We start from the raw sequence: 17,904 nt of genomic DNA on the forward strand, positions 1-17,904 counted from the left end.
GCTGTCACCTGATTCAACCAGGAGCTCTTTTTATTTTATGGCAAACGAGAAGCAGCTTTTTCTTGTCTTCAAAAATCAATTAAAGCTGCCCTAGGACTTTTTGACCTCAAGGGAACTGACCAGCCCAAGGGCGGTCTGAGGAAGTCCTCTGCTGTCCTTATTAACCTGTAACCAGAAGGCTGGTTGCTTTTCCTGTTTGCCAATTGTCTTGGTATCAGAACACTCCCTCCCCTCAGACACCCTCTGAGCTTCACTCTAAAATGGGAGCAAGATAACAGGAAGTGAGGAAAACTGGTTTGTGCTGTAGTCAACAGCACGGAGGTTAATGTGTCACTGAAGGAAGGTTCAGAAAGAACATCTAAGATAACACTATCCTTCCCCATGGTTTAGAACAGTCCCAGTGCTTTTGTGCTAGTTATTCTTATGCAGAAATACTTTCCTAACAGTCCTGCTAAACGAATGCACAAATGTATACATCGGTTTGTATTTGTGTTTGTATTTGTATATATTTGTAAATGTATTCACAGCCACATTCATCCACATACATATAATGTGCAAGTATGTGTTAAAAAGACATTTAATAACTAGTTTCTCTTGCAACAAGGCCAGAAGGATTATCTATTTGATATGTGCGCTTACCAGAGTATGTATTTAAAGAATCGCTTTGCTTTTGGGCAATAAAGACTTAGCCAAGGTGTACTTTGCTTTTGCTTATACCAAGTATCTAAGAAGAAACTAGATAAACCAGTGGATAATGTATATACTCTTTAGACATGATATAGTCAACCGACTTGTATGTGTAATAAGGAGGATGTGAATTAAGAAGAAAATGTTTTCTATTGGTCTTTGGAATATATTATGTGAGAAATTTCCTCGGCAATAAAGTGTCTGTCCTTATGGGCACCCTCCTCTGGTTGTGTAGTCTGTCATTGTCAATGCCCAGAATTGAACATAGACACCCACAAATGACTCAAGCAGTGCATGGTACAATATGATCATAATCACTGGGACAATTTAGCTTTCATAAAGCAGACTAGAATTACATTAGCTTTTTAGATGGTTAAGAAATAACTGAATTTGTAGACAACTAAAACTTTCATGGTTTACTATTGAAGCAAATCACCCCATCATTACTTAGGTAACTGAGATTTTGGTGCCAATGTTGGAGTTTCCATCTATTCTGATTTAATTTAACTGTGTTAATTTAAGTCTACTCCACTAGCCCACTGAAATCTTTTGAACCTCCATTCTCTTAACATTAGCTATTTCTCTCGATTTTGTGCTTTAAAAGACATTGGTGTTTTAAAAGATGTCCATTGTTTTAGTCTGCTCAGAATCTCCTCCTTTTTTAATAACAAAATCTTTTTTTTTTCTTTTGAGAACCATTCTTCTCTATTCTCTATCCAGGTAGTTAGGGTGGAGCTGAGCGAAGATCCTGGCTCCATGGGTGGGTATGTGATTTTGGCCTGGCTAATCAGAATACTCCATCACCCTGGCACTGTTACTGATTTAGGATTAGATATGTGACTAAATCAGGCCATGAGAGTCCTCTCAGGGCTTCTGCTGGGAATTACTGTCCTCTGAAGTTGCTAACCTGACAAGAACGTAAGAATGGAGTCATGTGGCCATCTTTAACATCATATGGAAAAGACTATATATCATGAAGCCAACAGAGAGTAAGCAGAGCCATGAGATGGTGAGAAAAAGACAATATTTTATCACATTAGTCAAGTTTCATAATCCAAGCTTGCTTGTAGCCTCACTCCTGAAGTTTTCTGGATGAGTTTGTCACTTGCAACTAAAACAGTCAACTCTCCCCACCCCCACAAATGCCTTATTATCATGTTGAACTAGAAAAATGTCCAGCACTCTCTGTCCAGAGCTCAATTTTTGTTGAGGTTCAGTGATAGTTTGGATATTATTCTACCACCCATGAACATATTATCTGTCAGCTTCTATTTTTCTGTTTTGTTCTAAGGATACCTTGAGACTCTCCAAAGCATCTTGATGAAAGAATCACCTACATGATATTTAGTAGTCCAAAAATACTTTTAAAAAATGAAAGAGGCAAGCAAGTCATGAATCCAATCTGTTTTTCAATTGTAGAAGACAATTGCCAATTTTTCATAGTTAAGAATTTTGTTTTCTTTCCAAAAAGCACACTGATTTCCTTTTAGAGAATGAACTATAACCCTCTGTGTCTGTAGCCTTGGCAGACAGGCAAACCTAGCTTCCTGCCTCAGACCATGATCGCCCAAGGGTCCAGATCCTCTCTTTATCTGCCTTTATAAGTCAAGGGGGCAGGCATTGACTAAGCTTAGCCAATTGAAGCTTCTCTCTCGATCCTTAGAATTCTGAGTAGTTTACACCAGGATGAAGGCATGGTTGTGTGCTCTTTTGAATTAGGGAGCACAGATCAGACTTTCCCTTCTGTAAAATGGGCCTTCCAACCTTCTGTTGCCTACAAACTAACCAATACACAAATGATCACGACTTGTTTTTCTAAGAGCTCACCAATCTTCTGTTTAATAATCAAATCTGTAAATTTTTCCAGGAATTTCTTTGACTGATTGCTCTAACCTATCTTTTTCTCTCCTTAAAAATGTGTAGACATTTGATCTTTCCTGTAGAAAATCTCTTTCATGTAGGAACCTCTTTCATTATCCATGATTTCCCCAAGGCAGATGAGAGAGATTCTGCATACCACATACGGTTTTAATACCCCTGGATGGATTTCACTCAAAGATTTGAGTTTGTATAAAGAAATTTGATAATTTCTTCCTAGGTTCTTCTCTAACTTGGCTTCGACTGACTTAGGTTAGTTTTCTAAACCCTTTTGACTTCAGAGGTTATTATTTTTGTCAAGAAAAAAAAGGAAAAAGAGGAGAAAGAAGAGTAGAAAGCTTAGCTGTTGCTCCAATCTGAAATAAAAGTTCTGCCTCAATCACAGTGAGTTCACCACTTATTTGTTGCTTAATCTTGAGCATGTTGGTTTAATCATGGTAAGGTTCAAGTTGTTAATCCATGAATTGGAGATAGTGAACTCTACTTTTTACAACTTCCTAAAGATATTGCATAGAGTAGAAATTCACTCAAGGTAAGTTTCTATTCTCCTGTCCTGCAAGAAATTTCTGCCCTTTTGTCCTTGCTACATACATAGTTCTGGAAGCCCTTCTCTTATATTTGGCTTTTCCTTCAAGACATAAGACATTCCGGGATTCAGGTTTCCCTTGTTTAAGCTTGGACCAGAAATATGTTATCTCCTTGGTGTTTGCTCTGAGTTGTGAGCTCTGATTTCAGTGAGGAGTTTCCTAAGAACTTGGACATAAGAGGAATAAGCTTGCCATTCATAGCCTATACTATATAAATTTACGAATACAGGATCAAAGCAGAGATCAGCAAAGTCATCTCATACTGCTATAATGTCACTTGAGTCAGTGGTTCCCATACTTTGGGATTTCATAGAAAGGTAAAATTTAAAAATGAAATAAAATCCAGGGTTGCCAGATTATAAATTTGCAAAGGACATTAGAACTACAAATAATAAAATATCATGAAGGATGAAATCCCTCCTGCCAGGGACCAGGGAGTAAAATGGCCCGTGCACAGTGTTTAATCAAACCCTAACAAGCTGTTATGTCAGAGTTCTGCCTAGTCTTTGTGTTTCTGGAAGAGCAATAATGGGATATGGCTGAGCATGGCCACTTTCTTATTTAAGGAGGTTCGAGCAGTCACAATTTAAAGATGGGTGTGGGCAGAAGGCTGAGGTGCAGGTGACATAAAGGAAATGACCCTGCTCCACATAATAAAGGGAAGATCTAGTGACCCAGCTTGTTTGTAAAGAGGCAGCGTTACTCATTATGGGGTGGCGGAGGAATGCTTTTCTTCATCCTTATGGACTTAGTTCATAAGTTATAAACTGGTTGTCTACAGGTCTAATCTGGTGTGAAAATGTATTTTGTTGGCCTATATATTATTTTAAAAATTGAATGCTTTCAGACAGGTATGTACTTTTCAGCTCAACAAAATTTATATTGCTTTGTATATTACAGCTTTTTCACTTTATTCATCAACATTGCCTTTTTGGCTCCTTAGGCATATGACTCTTCTACCCTTTGTTTACACCAGGGATCAATAAACTATGTCCAGAATGGGCCAGATAATAAATATATTAGACTTTGTGGGCCATGTGTTCTCTGTTGAAAATATTTTGCTTTTGTAGCACAAAAATAGCCATAGCAATAGGCCAATTAATGGGTGGCTATGTTCTGATAAAACTTTATTTACAAAAATAGGCAGTGAGCCTGGTTTGGCCCAAGGGCCATAGTTCACCAAATCCCTGGTTTAGACTATAGTGCTTCTGAGATTTAATATTTGATCTTAGGAGATGTTATGTATCTTTGAAGATGTATGGGAATATGTGTGACATCAGTCCGATTGGTCAATCAGGAAGAACAAATGGATGTATCTCTAAGTCATCTGATTTAGAGAGTCAAAGGGAGGCCGGCCCGGTGGCGCAGCAGTTAAGTGCACATGTTCTGTTTCAGCAGCCTGGGGTTCACCGGTTCAGATTCTGCGTGCGGACATGGCACCACTTGGCACGCCATTCTGTGGTAGGCGTCCCACATACAAAGCAGAGGAAGATGGGCATGGATGTTAGCTCTGGGCCAGTCTTCCTCAGCAAAAAGAGGAGAATTGGTGGCAGATGTTAGCTCAGAGCTAATCTTCCTCAAAAAAAAAAAAAAAGAGAGAGTCAAAGGGCACCTTGGACACTTGACTATGGCCCTTACCTCAGAGTGGTATTCTAAACTGAATAAATCAGACCCATGAAAGTGCTACACTTTCGGTGGAGATCATACTGAAGAAGAATTCATAAGAAACAGAATTTAGAAAAAGTAGTATTTTGACGAAAGGCCTCAATTTCAAATCAGGAGAGTGATGCTACGTGATTCATTAAGTCTTTAAGAAGATATCACACAAAGAATTGAATTTACAACAGCTTTTCCCTTGAGGCCTACAGATAATCATACTTAGTGTGCAATTTTATCTTGGTTTTTTGTTGTTGTTGTTATTACTTTTAGAAATCTCAACTTCTTAAGAAAGCTCAGTTGGAGTTCACCAATATCAATTTTTCTCCTCTTTTGGCACATGGCTAAATTACAATCTCCTTGTAGTAAAGACTCCCTTGTAGTCAGGTGAGGGCCACATGATTGAGCTCATATCATTGGAATGTGGGTGAAGTGAGGTATGCCCTTCCCAGGACAGGCTAATAAAACATCTTCCATTTATGATCCTTCCTCATTTTCCCCTTCGGTAGCACCCTCAGAGGCCACGTGCTGAAGATGGCAGAGCTAAAAGATGGAAGAAGCCTGCATCCCTGAGGTACTTCATGAAAGGATCCAACCAACAGAGCTGCCCAGGACTTTACATGAGTGAGAAATAACTTTTTATTGTGTTAAGCTGTGGATATTTGAGATGGGTTGTTAGGCTGCTAACCTATCCAAACTAATAAATGGATAAACAACTACAACCTAGCGATGATGGGATAGGGAATAAGAGAACAAATGAAGGAGGAGAGGGAACTGTGATCTGTGCAAAGAGAGAGGTAGCCCAAGGATCCATGATCCACCTGCATCATGATCCACGTGGATATGGGAGCTGGGCAAGGCACAGGAGCAACGGACAGGTGGACATCTCAGCACAGACACACAAGAAAAGTAATTCTTGAAGGCAAGAAGCTGATGTATGATATGCTTATATATAAAGAATCAAGTGGGATACATGTGGTGGAGTTTGTGTGTATGTGTCCTTATTTTTCTTATTTTGGCACAGACCATTAAAAACTTTATCAGGAATCAATTTCTGTTCAGAGGACCACTTGAAAATCAACACCCCAGGATGACTAAATGGGTTTGTCAAAAAGGTGTTGTCAGTCATGGAAACATAGACTAAAAAGAGACCATCACTGGTTACGTCCACCACCAGCACCACTCAGGGAAGAAAGGGTCATAATCAGTCATCTTTGGCTATATCCCATCCCACTAGCAAGAGTATCCTTAACATGAAAATAAATGCAGGGGATGGCTTGTCATTGTTCTTTTGATGGTCTGATCCTGTTGACAAAAACATTCTCACTGTAGAGTGGATGAATCAGGCTATCTTAGCTAACTAATAATTTAATAATTAAATAATAATAATTTAATTAAATATTTAATTCATCCAGTTCCTCTTGTTCTGATTCCAGAATGTGCAGGTCATGATGATCTCAAAGTTTCTCACTTCGATATTTATAAGATTCATTGTAATTTGTAATTGGCATTTTACTTTAATGCCATCTTACAAATTTCGATAACTCATAAGAAGGCATAAAAGTTTTATGCATCCATCTTGTGAGGTTAGATCACAGAAATCTGCTTCTGAAAGGTGACTGTTTCTGGTGATTTAGCAAGTTCAAGTTTGTTAGTTTGCAAAGTTGAGTGCTAGATTCTAAACTGTGGTACTTTCATGAAGAAAGCAAATGTTGCCCAATGGGGATCTTTAGCAGACAGTCTTTCCTCTCATTTCTTATGTAAAGCATATATCACACAGAGCTGAAATGAGCACTCTTCTTATTTGCATTTCTACTGTTCTATCTTTCCACACAGTCTTCATCATTAAGAATGCTTCAGCTGAAGGTAACAGAAAACTCAACTTTAAAAATTAAGGAACTCCAGAATTAGGAGGCTATCAGAGACAGACAATCCCTGTGGGTCTTTTGGCTCTGTCCTCCTCTCTGTTTTGGCTTTATCCTCATGGTTACAAGAAGAGATAGCAGGACTCATGAACAAACAGACCCAGCAATATCTAGAGACCAAAAAGACTAAGTTCTCCTTATAACACCTTTAAGAGCTACAAAACCTTTTCCAGAAACTTCTCAGCAGGCTTCTCAAATTTCAGTGGTCAGAATTTTATCACTTGTCTATATCTAAATTTGCATTAAAAATGATACTACTTTATGTGGCTTAGAACAATCGCAGCCTACCTTTCCAGGGTTAGAGATGCAGCCAACCTCACCTGAAGCCCTTGACCACAAGGAAGAAGGTAGACACCTAAGCAAAATCAGAGTTCTGCTATTAGGGAGAAAAGTTATGAAAACCAATGGTTGATAATCAGGTAGATGTCTACAAATACGCCACAGAAAACTCTCTGTATGTGATCTTCACTTCTCTCATCAAGAAATGACTTCATTTCCCCTCTTGTTGAATCTGGCCTGGCCTTATGATGTGTGTTGACCAACCGAATGCGATGAAGTAACAGTCTGTGACTTTTAAGAATCCTGGAAGCTTCCTTTTTTGAACCCTTTCGGCAGCTTTATGTTACAGCTGCCATGTAAATAAGCTTGGAGAGAACTTGTGGAGAAAGAAAGGTCCAGCCAGCCCTCAGTTATTCTGGATACTCAAGCTGAGTGAAGTCACCTTCAGATGTGTGAGCGGAGCCATCTTGTATTTTCTGGTCCAAGCCAAACTCCTACTTGAATTTATTTGCTAAGTGAGCCCAGGTGACCCATATGGAGCACAAGAAGCACAAAGAGATGAGTCCAGCCAACATCCTGAATTGTGAGAAATAATGTTGATTTTTAAGCTAGTAAGTTTTGGAGTGGTTTTTTTTTTTTACATAGTAATAGGTAACTGTCTTCAAGCTGCTATAACAAAATATCATAGACTGTGTGGCTTATAAACAACAGATATGTATTTCTCACAATTCTGGAGGCTGGAGGTCTGAGATCAGAGTGCCAGGATGGTCGGGTGAGAGGCCTCTTCTGGGTTGCAGATTCCTCATTGTGTTTGCAAATGGCAGAAGGGAGCAATGGAGCTCTCTCGGGCCTCTTTTCTAAGGGCACTAATCCCACTCATGAGGACTCTACCCTCATGACCTAATCACCTCCCAAAGGCCCCACCTCCTAAAATCATCATCTTGGGGGTTAAATTTCAACATATGAATTTGGGGGTAGACTCCTTCAGACCATAGCAGCAACCTTGTAAATGTCCCACATATTTCTATATTCATAGGGGACTTACCTGTGCTATCACTTTTTAATATATGTAGGTCTTCTGTCGTTCTTTTTAAGGTTAATATCACTGAGAACATTAGTCACAGATTTAAAAATTTTCGTCAAAATGTCTTTGATTTCTCTCAGCCATATTCTTTTAGATTTGTGCCTATTTTCAGCCTCAGAGAAAGAAACGAAATTATGTTTTTTGAGGGGCATATATTTCTGGGGACTCTTTGCATTTGAGAAGAGCTCAGCTATGTTATTTGGAAAGGAATCCAAGTCAACCACAGCCCTGGACAAAAGCAACCAGCAACATGTCTGCACATAGGAGGCATTCACTCATGTCAAAAATACCAGCTGAGGAGCTGGCCCGGTGGCACAGCAGTTAAGTTGGCACACTCCACTTCAGCAGCCTGTGGTTCGCCAGTTCAGATCCCAGGCACGGACCTATACACCACTTATCAAACCATGCTGTGGCAGGTGTCCCACATATAAAGTAGAGGAAGATGGGCACAGATGTTAGCTCAGAGCTAATCTCCCTCAAAAGAAAAAAAATAAAAAGAAAATTTAAAAAAACCTAACTGAACTGAAATAGCCATGATGCACTGCCCCCTCCCTGCTATAGCCCTATTTCACCTCTGGGTGAGCATGAGGTGACAGATATCCTTATGCTGTCCTTGGGCAGTGTGATGGATACACAAACCTCCTAAAAAGCATTTTGAGGGGCTGGCCCTGTGGCCGAGTGGTTAAGTTCGCGTGCTCCACTTTGCGGCCCAGGGTTTTGCTGGTTCGGCTCCTGGGCACAGACAGGGCACCACTCGTCAGGCCACATTGAGGCGGTGTCCCACATGCCACAACTAGAAGGACCCACAACTAAAAATATACAACTTTGTGCTGGGGGTATTTGGGGAGAAAAAAGCAGAAAAAAAAGAAGAAGATTAGCAACAGTTGTTAGCTCAGGTGCCAATTTTTAAAAAAAATTTAAAAATAAAAAGCATTTTGATGTTTGGGACATATTCCTGATGATGAACAGTAACGGTTTGTAAATTTAGGATAAGTTTTACCAAGAAAGATTAATTTATGCAAATTTAGAGGCTATTTAGGTTTCTGTCTCACTTTACAGAAAGTTGCAGAATGAAAGATGGCCAACAGACCTGGCTTATCAATTCAGAGGACTAGAAGACCCCTGGATAAACAATGATCTTTACAATTAGGAAGATCAAAATCTAAACCATTTAACAAGAGCAGTCTCCCCTTTGGAGAATTCCAGAGAAGGAGACACCATCATTTCTCCATGTAACACAAAGACGTGTTAAAGGAGACACTATTCCACTCCATCCCCATTTATTCAAACTCCCAGTACAAACCCAGGCACACGTAAATGCACGCACATACACAGACAAGTTTAACTCAAATCTTTAGTGCCGTAATTTCAACCCATTCCATCTTTCTCTGGACTTTATAAACAAAAGAGCAACCTCCCTACTTTCTTGCACTACCTGTAAAGAGGTGATAGACAAGGGAATTCTACGGTAGTGAAAATGGCTGCAGCCTAACACTGAGTGACTTGTTACACAATGTTTTGTAAAATGCAAAAGATTACCCACAAACTCAGCTCCTCTCTAAACCACTGACTTATTACGTGACTTATAGCCTCTCGGAAGTTCCTCTTCCATAAGGAAGAGGCAAAGCTCAATTTAACAGTGAGCGTCTTAAAGGTGAAAATGTACAAGAAACAAATGGTAAGTGGGAAAAGAAAATTCTAGAATGGTCTATCCCTTGTGCCATCCTGGGTCCCAAGTCACAAAGAAAAGAACCATAGGCATAAACCAGACTCTTTTACAAAATTCATTGCACCCACAGTCCTAGCAAAACAGCTCCCTTTTGATAACAGGCACTAATATATTCAGTTGAAATGCTAATTTAGTTATTAAATCATTTTTCACTATTCCTGCTTGAGCTGAGAACAGACCCTCTAAATTATGACTGTCAAACAGCTTATGTAATTTTGGTTAAATGAATCCATTTAATTCAGGAAAGCAATTTCATTCATCTTTCTTTAAGGCCTGAGCATGAAGCTCTGAAGAAAAGCATGTGCCTCTAAATCCATAGGTATAGAGCCCCTGAAACTGATGGTTCTCCATAACTGTGAGTGCCAGCTAAACACATGATCCTATTTGACAATTATGCCCAAGCGATACGAACTAAAGTCTTGCTTTTCAAACTTGAATGTGCAGACAAATCTGCTGGGGATCTTGTTAAAAAGCAGATTCTGATACAGTATGTCTGAGATAGGGTCTGTGAAAAATCTTGCTAACAAGCTCCCATTGAAATGTACCAAGCTCTCTCTGAAAAAACTTCAACTACTCTATTGAAAAGTGAAATCTTTAGTCAAACCACTACTCAGTAAGATATATTTTTCACGACTTCAAGTTTCACTGTTCCATTCATCTGGGCCTACAGAATTAATACCCATTTGTTCATTAATCTTTCACATTTAATCACGTAGTTGAAAGTAACATTGCCGAAGAATTTGCAACATCAAAAATAATTGTAATGATGTAAAGGTAAGTGAAAAAATCTCCCAGAAACAAATACTATCTAAGGTATATAGACAGTATTTTTAAACCATATATGTAGAAATAAAACTGGAGGGAAATTCAGTGAAATACAATAAGGGTTATATATGGATAGGAGTATTGCGTGTGTGTGTGTAACTTTTGCATTTTCTTCTAACTTTACTGTATTTTCAAAAAAAATTTTTAAGATAGGCCATTTTTCATGAGCGCTCCTTTTTGATAACAGGCATTAATTATTCAGTTGAAATGCTAATTTAGTTATTAAATCAAGAGAGATTTAGTTATCAAATCAAGAGAGGCAAAAGCCTCTCTTTCTAGAAAGACAGATCAAACTAGCTTTATGACAGAGGTGCAGTGGTTGTTCTGAGAATTTTGCAGTAATGGATAAAGTTGTTTTGATACCTGTCAAACAAGAGGCCACAGATCCAAGAGAGAAGAAAAAGAAAAAAAAATGGAACAAGAAATTTCACAGTATTTCAAAAATTACTGGAGACATTATTCCCTTAAATCTGGAAAGTTTTACTTGAATGACCTGGAGAGAAAATACAATGTAAAAGGAAAATTAACTGCACCTGCTCGATTTTTAGCACTCTCTTTGGAGAAAATCAGCTTCACTGTGACCTTCAGCATCAACGCCAGCACCCAGGCAGGTGGTGGGAGGGGCAGTGAAGAGCGCAGCCTCTGCAGTCTGATGGCCTCGCTTTACTCCCAGCTCTGCTACTTTCAAGGTTTTCATTATATTATCACATAACATAATGAAAGTGATAATATCACATAGTATTATCACAGAAGATGCTTTATCTTCTGTGAGGCTCAGTTTTTTAATCTGTTAAAGCGTTTGTCTCATAATGTTGTTGTGAGAATTGTCAATATATGTAAAAAACTTAGTATAATTTTTGCTTCATAACTGTTACTATAAAACAAACCTTTGGGGCTAGCCCAGTGGTGTAGTGGTTAAGTTCACATGCTCCACTTCAGTCGCCTGGGGTCAAAGGTTTGGATCCCCAGAGCAGACCTACAAACCGCTCATCAAGCCATGCTGTGGTGGCATCCCACATACAAAATAGAGGAAGATTGGCACAGATGTTAGCTCAGGGCAAATCTTCCTCACAAAAAAAAAGAAAGAAAGAAAAAGCCTTTATCCAAGCATGATTAATGGAATACTGTTTGCAGTGGGTAAATTACAAGAGAAAAAAGAAACATGTTTGAGTAGAATATTTCATAGAGTTCCAGGACATACACAACTTTAACCTTTTAAGGATAAATATATTAAATGTTTAATGCCATACCTAACCTGTGAATTTCAGGGCAAATTTATAATATAATAGAATCATCATTTTTATGGTCACTGTGAGTACTTCACAATGTTTTGAGGTCCCCTGGTAATAAACATAATTTTATGTTTCTTTTGTTTTCCAAACAGATTTTGAAGATCTTACTGATGCACTGGTAAGTATTTTACAACTGGCCCTTTACAGGGAAACACAGCCCTGATTCGAACTGTTTGCCAAATTCCATGGGATAAACACTCTGACCATGGCTAATTTCAACCTACCAATGTGATGTGACTGAACCAAGAGTTAGGAAGAAACGCACAGTAGAACACCATTATACAGTCTTTCTACCCTACAGATAGAATAGACTTAATTCATCTCAAGAGTATAAATTACAGTAAAATGTAGTAAAAATTTAAATGATAGGATTTTTTAGAATTTGTTAACTTTTTTAATATAACTAACTTAATTGTAAGTTTATATGATTTAGTTTTTTAGTAATGGCTGTGTTTAACAATCAGCTCTCAAAATTCCTGAAGATGTAGCAATTGGCTCTCTTGAGCCATTGTGGGCTGGCTGCAGCACACCATCCTGTGCTAAGTATTGTACTGGATATGAAGATAAATGACTAAAGAAAGGAATATTCAAGCATTTACTGAGTGCCCATTCTATGGAAGTCACGTCCACAAACAGTACTTCTCTTCTATATACATGTGAGGATGAGTTAGGTCATTACCTCATTTCACTGAAGAGGAAACTGAGGCCCAGAGATGTTAATCAACCAACCAAAGTCAGGGTTACAAAGGGATAGAGCAGAAATCACAAACTGAGTTTCCAAAAGGGACCAAGCAGGTAACTCAACCAATTGAAATGAGCGATGTTGAGTGTAAGAAAAATCTGAGCCTGAGCATCTGGCGGTGGGTGGGAGCTATGCCAAGCAACATTAACAGCTAGAATTTTTAAAGCACTTACTAAGCGCTAAGTACTATGCTGAGTCTTTGCATGTATTAACTCATTTAATCTTCAGAACAACTATGAGGTGGGTATTTTATTACCCACACTGTCTAGATGAGGAGGTTGAGATTCAGATGGTTGCTAAAGTCACAAAGTTATTAAACGGTAGAGATGGAATAGCCCATCTGTGACCCCAGCCCACATTCCCATCGTCTATGAACGCCTCATTTAAAGGGAGCAGCTGCTAGTCAGTTTGGGTGGCCAGTGTTGCCAGTCCTTTCAATTTACCAAGAAAAAGGTGTGAATCTTGACTTTTATGCATAACTGACTGATCTTTACTTAGTTCTGAAAAATTCTTGGTCAAGTCTTTGACTATTTCCTTCCCTCCATTATTTTCTTCCTCTCCTTTGGAAATCCCATTACATGGATGTTGACCCTTCTACTTCTATCCACCATGGCTGTTAACATTAACATACATATTTCCATTTCCTTATCCATTCCTGATACTTTCTGATAGGGTTTTTTGACTTCCTCTTCTGGCTCAATTAGTCATTCTTTGGCTCTAACTATTCTGTAATTTGGTTCTCTACAGCAGTGATTCTCAAACTGGAATGCCTCAGAATCATCTAGGGGTGCGTCTTGAAACACAGATGCCTGGGCCCCACTCCCAGAGTTTCTGATTCAGTAGACCTTGGGTGGCTACAAGAATTTGTATTTCTAACAAGTTTCCAGGTGATGCTGATGCTGTTGGTCTGCGGATGGCAGTTTTACGAACCACTGCTTTACTGCAACTCTTCTATCTTTCATACTTTCTATTTACACTTTGATTTTCCTTATAACTGCCTATTTCTGTTCCATGATACCAAACCCTGCCATATTGTTTTGAATATATTCATTTTACTTATTTTAAATTCTTGTTCCGTCTAATACATTAATTCTATTTTGTTTCCTATAAGGTGTTCAGGAGTTTTGTTATTCTGCTTTTCTTTTTTCATACATACAGCCTCCCTATATACATATACATATATTTAAATATTTAGAGTTAAATATAAATATACATTTATAAATATACATATGTATACCCCCTCTTCTGTGATCTATTTCCCTGGGGAATATCAACAATGTGTACCTAGGAGAGGGGATAAAGGCAGGCCTAGCTGTGCTCTTCCTAGTGATTTTAGGGAATAGAGTGGGGGATGCATCTCAGAAGAGAGCCTGAAGCTCTGAGATGGACCACTCTTCATTTGCCACCTCACCACCAGGTGATCCTGCCACCAGTATCCGTGCTCTCTTTTCCAAGGTGCTTGTAAACACCTGTCACCGAGGTATTGGGGGTGGGGGGGGGGCACAAAGAAAGAATGCTCAGGTCTGGAGGTCTGCTTCAGCCTGATGTTAGTCATCGTTCGTCATTAGTCACATCAAGATTAGGATGAGGAGTTATTTGTCAGTTTTTAAATTTTCTTTGGTAAGTGAAGATTTTGGATTTTTTGGTGACTTGGTAATATTTTAGCAGAAAATTTGGAGAGTTTGCTTTAGGTGATTTAGTCAGAAACCAGAATTCCAGGAACTTGGGATTTTCAACCACTTTATAAAATTTGAAATCTGGACAATGGTTCTGCATATCTAGGCTATTTAAATCAGAGCTTTAGAATCTAGGAAAACATTGACTATTCAATCTTTTTCCATTAGAAAGAATCTTATGGGGTGTCAAAGATTTTCAAAACAGTAAATTATTGCTCATAAATCTAGATTTCTTATACACATCCAGGATAAGGAAATCAGTGGGTGGGGAACTCCTGTTCATGAAGGTGACAGAATGGAGTGGTGGTTATCAGAGAAATCAAAGAATAAAGATATGCTGGCATTATTCTCAGCCCTACTCCATGAGTATATGGCTAATCAGTTAACACCACTTCCCCCTACAATGAAGCAAGACAAATGTAATTTGCCACCTCACACAGCCTCACACTGTTGTAGTAGTCTTGATGACCCCTGGGAAGGCAGTGGAAATTGCGTGCCATTGTTAGTAAAGGGCTGATGCACATTTGATTCCCACATGTAGGACTTACAAATCACAGAAATCCAAGTAGCAGAGTTTCCTAATGGAGAACTGTGAAATGTTGCCAGATACACAGACCATGATAGCTATGCAAGGGTGAATTCTCTGGGGCAAGCGCTCACGGCACCACATGCTCTCTGTTTAAACAGTTTCCTGATATGATGTTTTTTCTACATGAAGGGCTATGTGTGTTTTGTTTGTGGTAGATTGCAAAAATCTTCTTCCACTTTGTGGTAGATTGCAAAAATCGCCACAAATTCCTCCCTGCTCTGCGTCCACATGTTTTGCAAAGCGACTTTGTGGCTCCTGCCATCAAGAATTGGAGCCTTTCTGCAGCCCCAACACTGGGTTGGCTTCGTCACTTTCTTTGGCCTATAAAGTAGTGGCAAACAAGATGCAAGCAGGGGCTTGAAAAGCACTTCTGCATTGAAGGTTGCTCTCTAGATTGTCTTGGGAACTCTTATCACCATGGGAACAAGGTTTGGGTAGCCTGCTAGAGAATGACCGGCCACATGGGAGAACTGACGCACCCCAGCCAACAATCAACAGGGCATTTGATGCATAAATGAGCTCTGCCAAGATCAGCCAAACCTCACCCAGATCAACAGAACCACTCAGCTGAACCCATCACGAATTGGTGACCTGCAGAATCATGAGCTAAAAATCTAGTTGTTGTTTGAAGCCACTTTGTTTGGAGTTATTTATTATGCAGCAAAAACTAACTGGGGACAGAAAAGCTCACTCAGATATAGAAATGTGCCTGTGAGAAATGTTTGAGATTTTTCTCCTTAGGTGACTCCTGAGAGCTCTTAGGTCTTCTGAGAATGTTGGATTAATATTCAATAAACACATGTCAACTACAATGACATCTCTATGAGGGTAAGAACTGGATACTTGTGTAGTGCAAGGCATATGAGAGATATAAATACTTACATCCTCTTTAAGTATTTATTGAATGTATGTTTATGCAGGAATCTGTGTGGATTTTGTCTCTTCCTCTACATTGTGTAGAAGTTTCTGTCAGTCAACCCCCTCCCTTTTATCTCCTTGGCATTTAATATTTCTGGGCACACCAGCCTAACTTCCAGCTGTGAATACGTCAATTCTTTGCCTTAAGCTCTCTCTGTCTTGCCTCCAAAAGCTGTTCTGCCCACATACAGGGAGCCAGAACTGCTGGGTAACCAGAGACCCCTAGAGCCATCCCTCTACAAATGATGAATGAGTGTGGGCAGGTAGATATCCGACCTCCCTCACAGAATAACTCTGAGCTAAGTGTTCTACACTGTCTCCCAGAATTCCCCAGGGTTTTACTCTCCAGTTGCCCACAGCGTACCTTGCTTGACAATGTTTACTTTATTGTCTTTTTTTTTTTCCATTGCCAGTGTTTCCCAGGACCATCTTCCAAATAAATTATTTGCACTTCAAACTTTTCTTCTGGGGTAAACTGAACTAGAAACACGAAGATTCCTAGAGCTCCAGGTTTGTTCTTTCCTATATTAAGAAGAATGGAAGGCTGAAGAAGACTCCCTTATCCCTTGGAGATAGATGGTACCTTAGGCATCTGCTATTCATGGAAACGTTACATGCCACAAGCATAATGACGACATGTACAAAGGCCCCTCTGTGACCCCAGGAAATCAACAGTGCCAAGACTATTTAATAACTATTAAAGTTTTAAAGGACCTTCGAGGGTAAAAAAAGACACATTGATGTTACCTAATGTTTTCTAAAGAATATAAATCTCATTATGAGAAAACAAGGGGAAAGAATATAACTTTACTGTGTACTAAGGTCAATGCAACAAAAGGCACCTGATTTTTTTTTCTCTGAAAAGAACTGCTTATATGCTTCTTATTTAATAATAAACAGAACTTTCACACTTCTGTTTGGTGCTTTTGTTTATCTTGTGGTAGAAATTTCACAACAGATCTCTAAGGAAACACAAAGATATGATAAGATACACCCACCATATGTAATAAGAACAAAAGCCAATTATAAGATTTGATTAACTATGAATGAATTTGACGTGAGATCTACTTTTTCATTATCGCCCTATAAAATATAATCACCTGTCTTTCAACATCTTTCATTTGTCCTATATATCTAAAGTCCTCATACTTTTTAATTGACCAGCTTCTGAGATTAATTCAATGTTTAAAGTCTCAGTTACTAAAGGAAGAAACAAATTGATGACTCTAACTTCATTGCAATTGCTAAATCTAACATTCCCTAAACGTCATTCAACAATGGGGAAGCCAAGCTGGACTTCGACTACGTAGTGAGCTTCGTGGATCCACCCACATTGGTTTAGACAGAGGGGGTTGGAGACAGTAGACAAGCTTTGATAGACCTTAACTCCAAGGTCTCAACTCTCAAATGGCATTATTTTTCGCCAAATTGGCTATAATTAATTATTACCAACATGAGCGATGAACATACTTTTCTTTCAAGGTATAATCCCTTTATAAAATATAACTGATCTCTGTATTCTCTAACTTCCCATCCTCAGGCCCCACTAGAATTAATTTTCTACACACTCGTTTGAGGAGATAATCACTCATTACTTTATGTTGTTACCCAATTCTTGCAGGTCTAGCCTTACCTAATGACATTTAAAGGTACTTAACTGAAAGACTATATTATACACATTTTTTAAAGTATCCCCTAATTGTAACATGAACAGTGCTGAATGTACTGTGGGGACTCAAATTTTTTTTCAATTGAATTAAATAAGGTTTTCCATAATTCCCTGGTCAAGCATGAAATATATATTAGGAGAAAAATTACATTGATATTAAAATACTGATATCATCTTCAAGTATTAGCCTCATCATAATTTTTATCCTAGTGGCATTTGTTCTAATTATAACACCTTTCTGGATAATGGAAATGCCATCCCCACTTTGGAAGTAATTCCAGCATAGCTGCATTAACTGCTGCTCCTTAAAAGCATGACAAAGCTTGTGTTGATCAAATAAAGAATGGCCCACATGGACACGACAAAGC

General features: G+C 38.8%; 2 long non-coding RNA genes across 2 annotated transcripts in view; one reads left to right on the forward strand and one right to left on the reverse strand.

Annotated features, from left to right (window-relative positions):
- LOC123277371 (uncharacterized) overlaps positions 1 to 17,904 on the reverse strand; it is a 261,288-nt gene that overhangs the window by 116,476 nt on the left and 126,908 nt on the right. The gene's annotated exons all lie outside the window — the stretch shown is intronic.
- On the forward strand, positions 5,298 to 16,781 carry LOC123277406 (uncharacterized). The gene is made up of 3 exons (XR_006514330.2): positions 5,298 to 5,432; positions 12,035 to 12,060; positions 16,281 to 16,781. It is a non-coding gene; the product is annotated as an uncharacterized lncRNA (long non-coding RNA).

This window comes from Equus asinus, chromosome 15 (assembly GCF_041296235.1).
Source record: "Equus asinus isolate D_3611 breed Donkey chromosome 15, EquAss-T2T_v2, whole genome shotgun sequence".
NCBI classification, from domain to species: domain Eukaryota; kingdom Metazoa; phylum Chordata; class Mammalia; order Perissodactyla; family Equidae; genus Equus; species Equus asinus.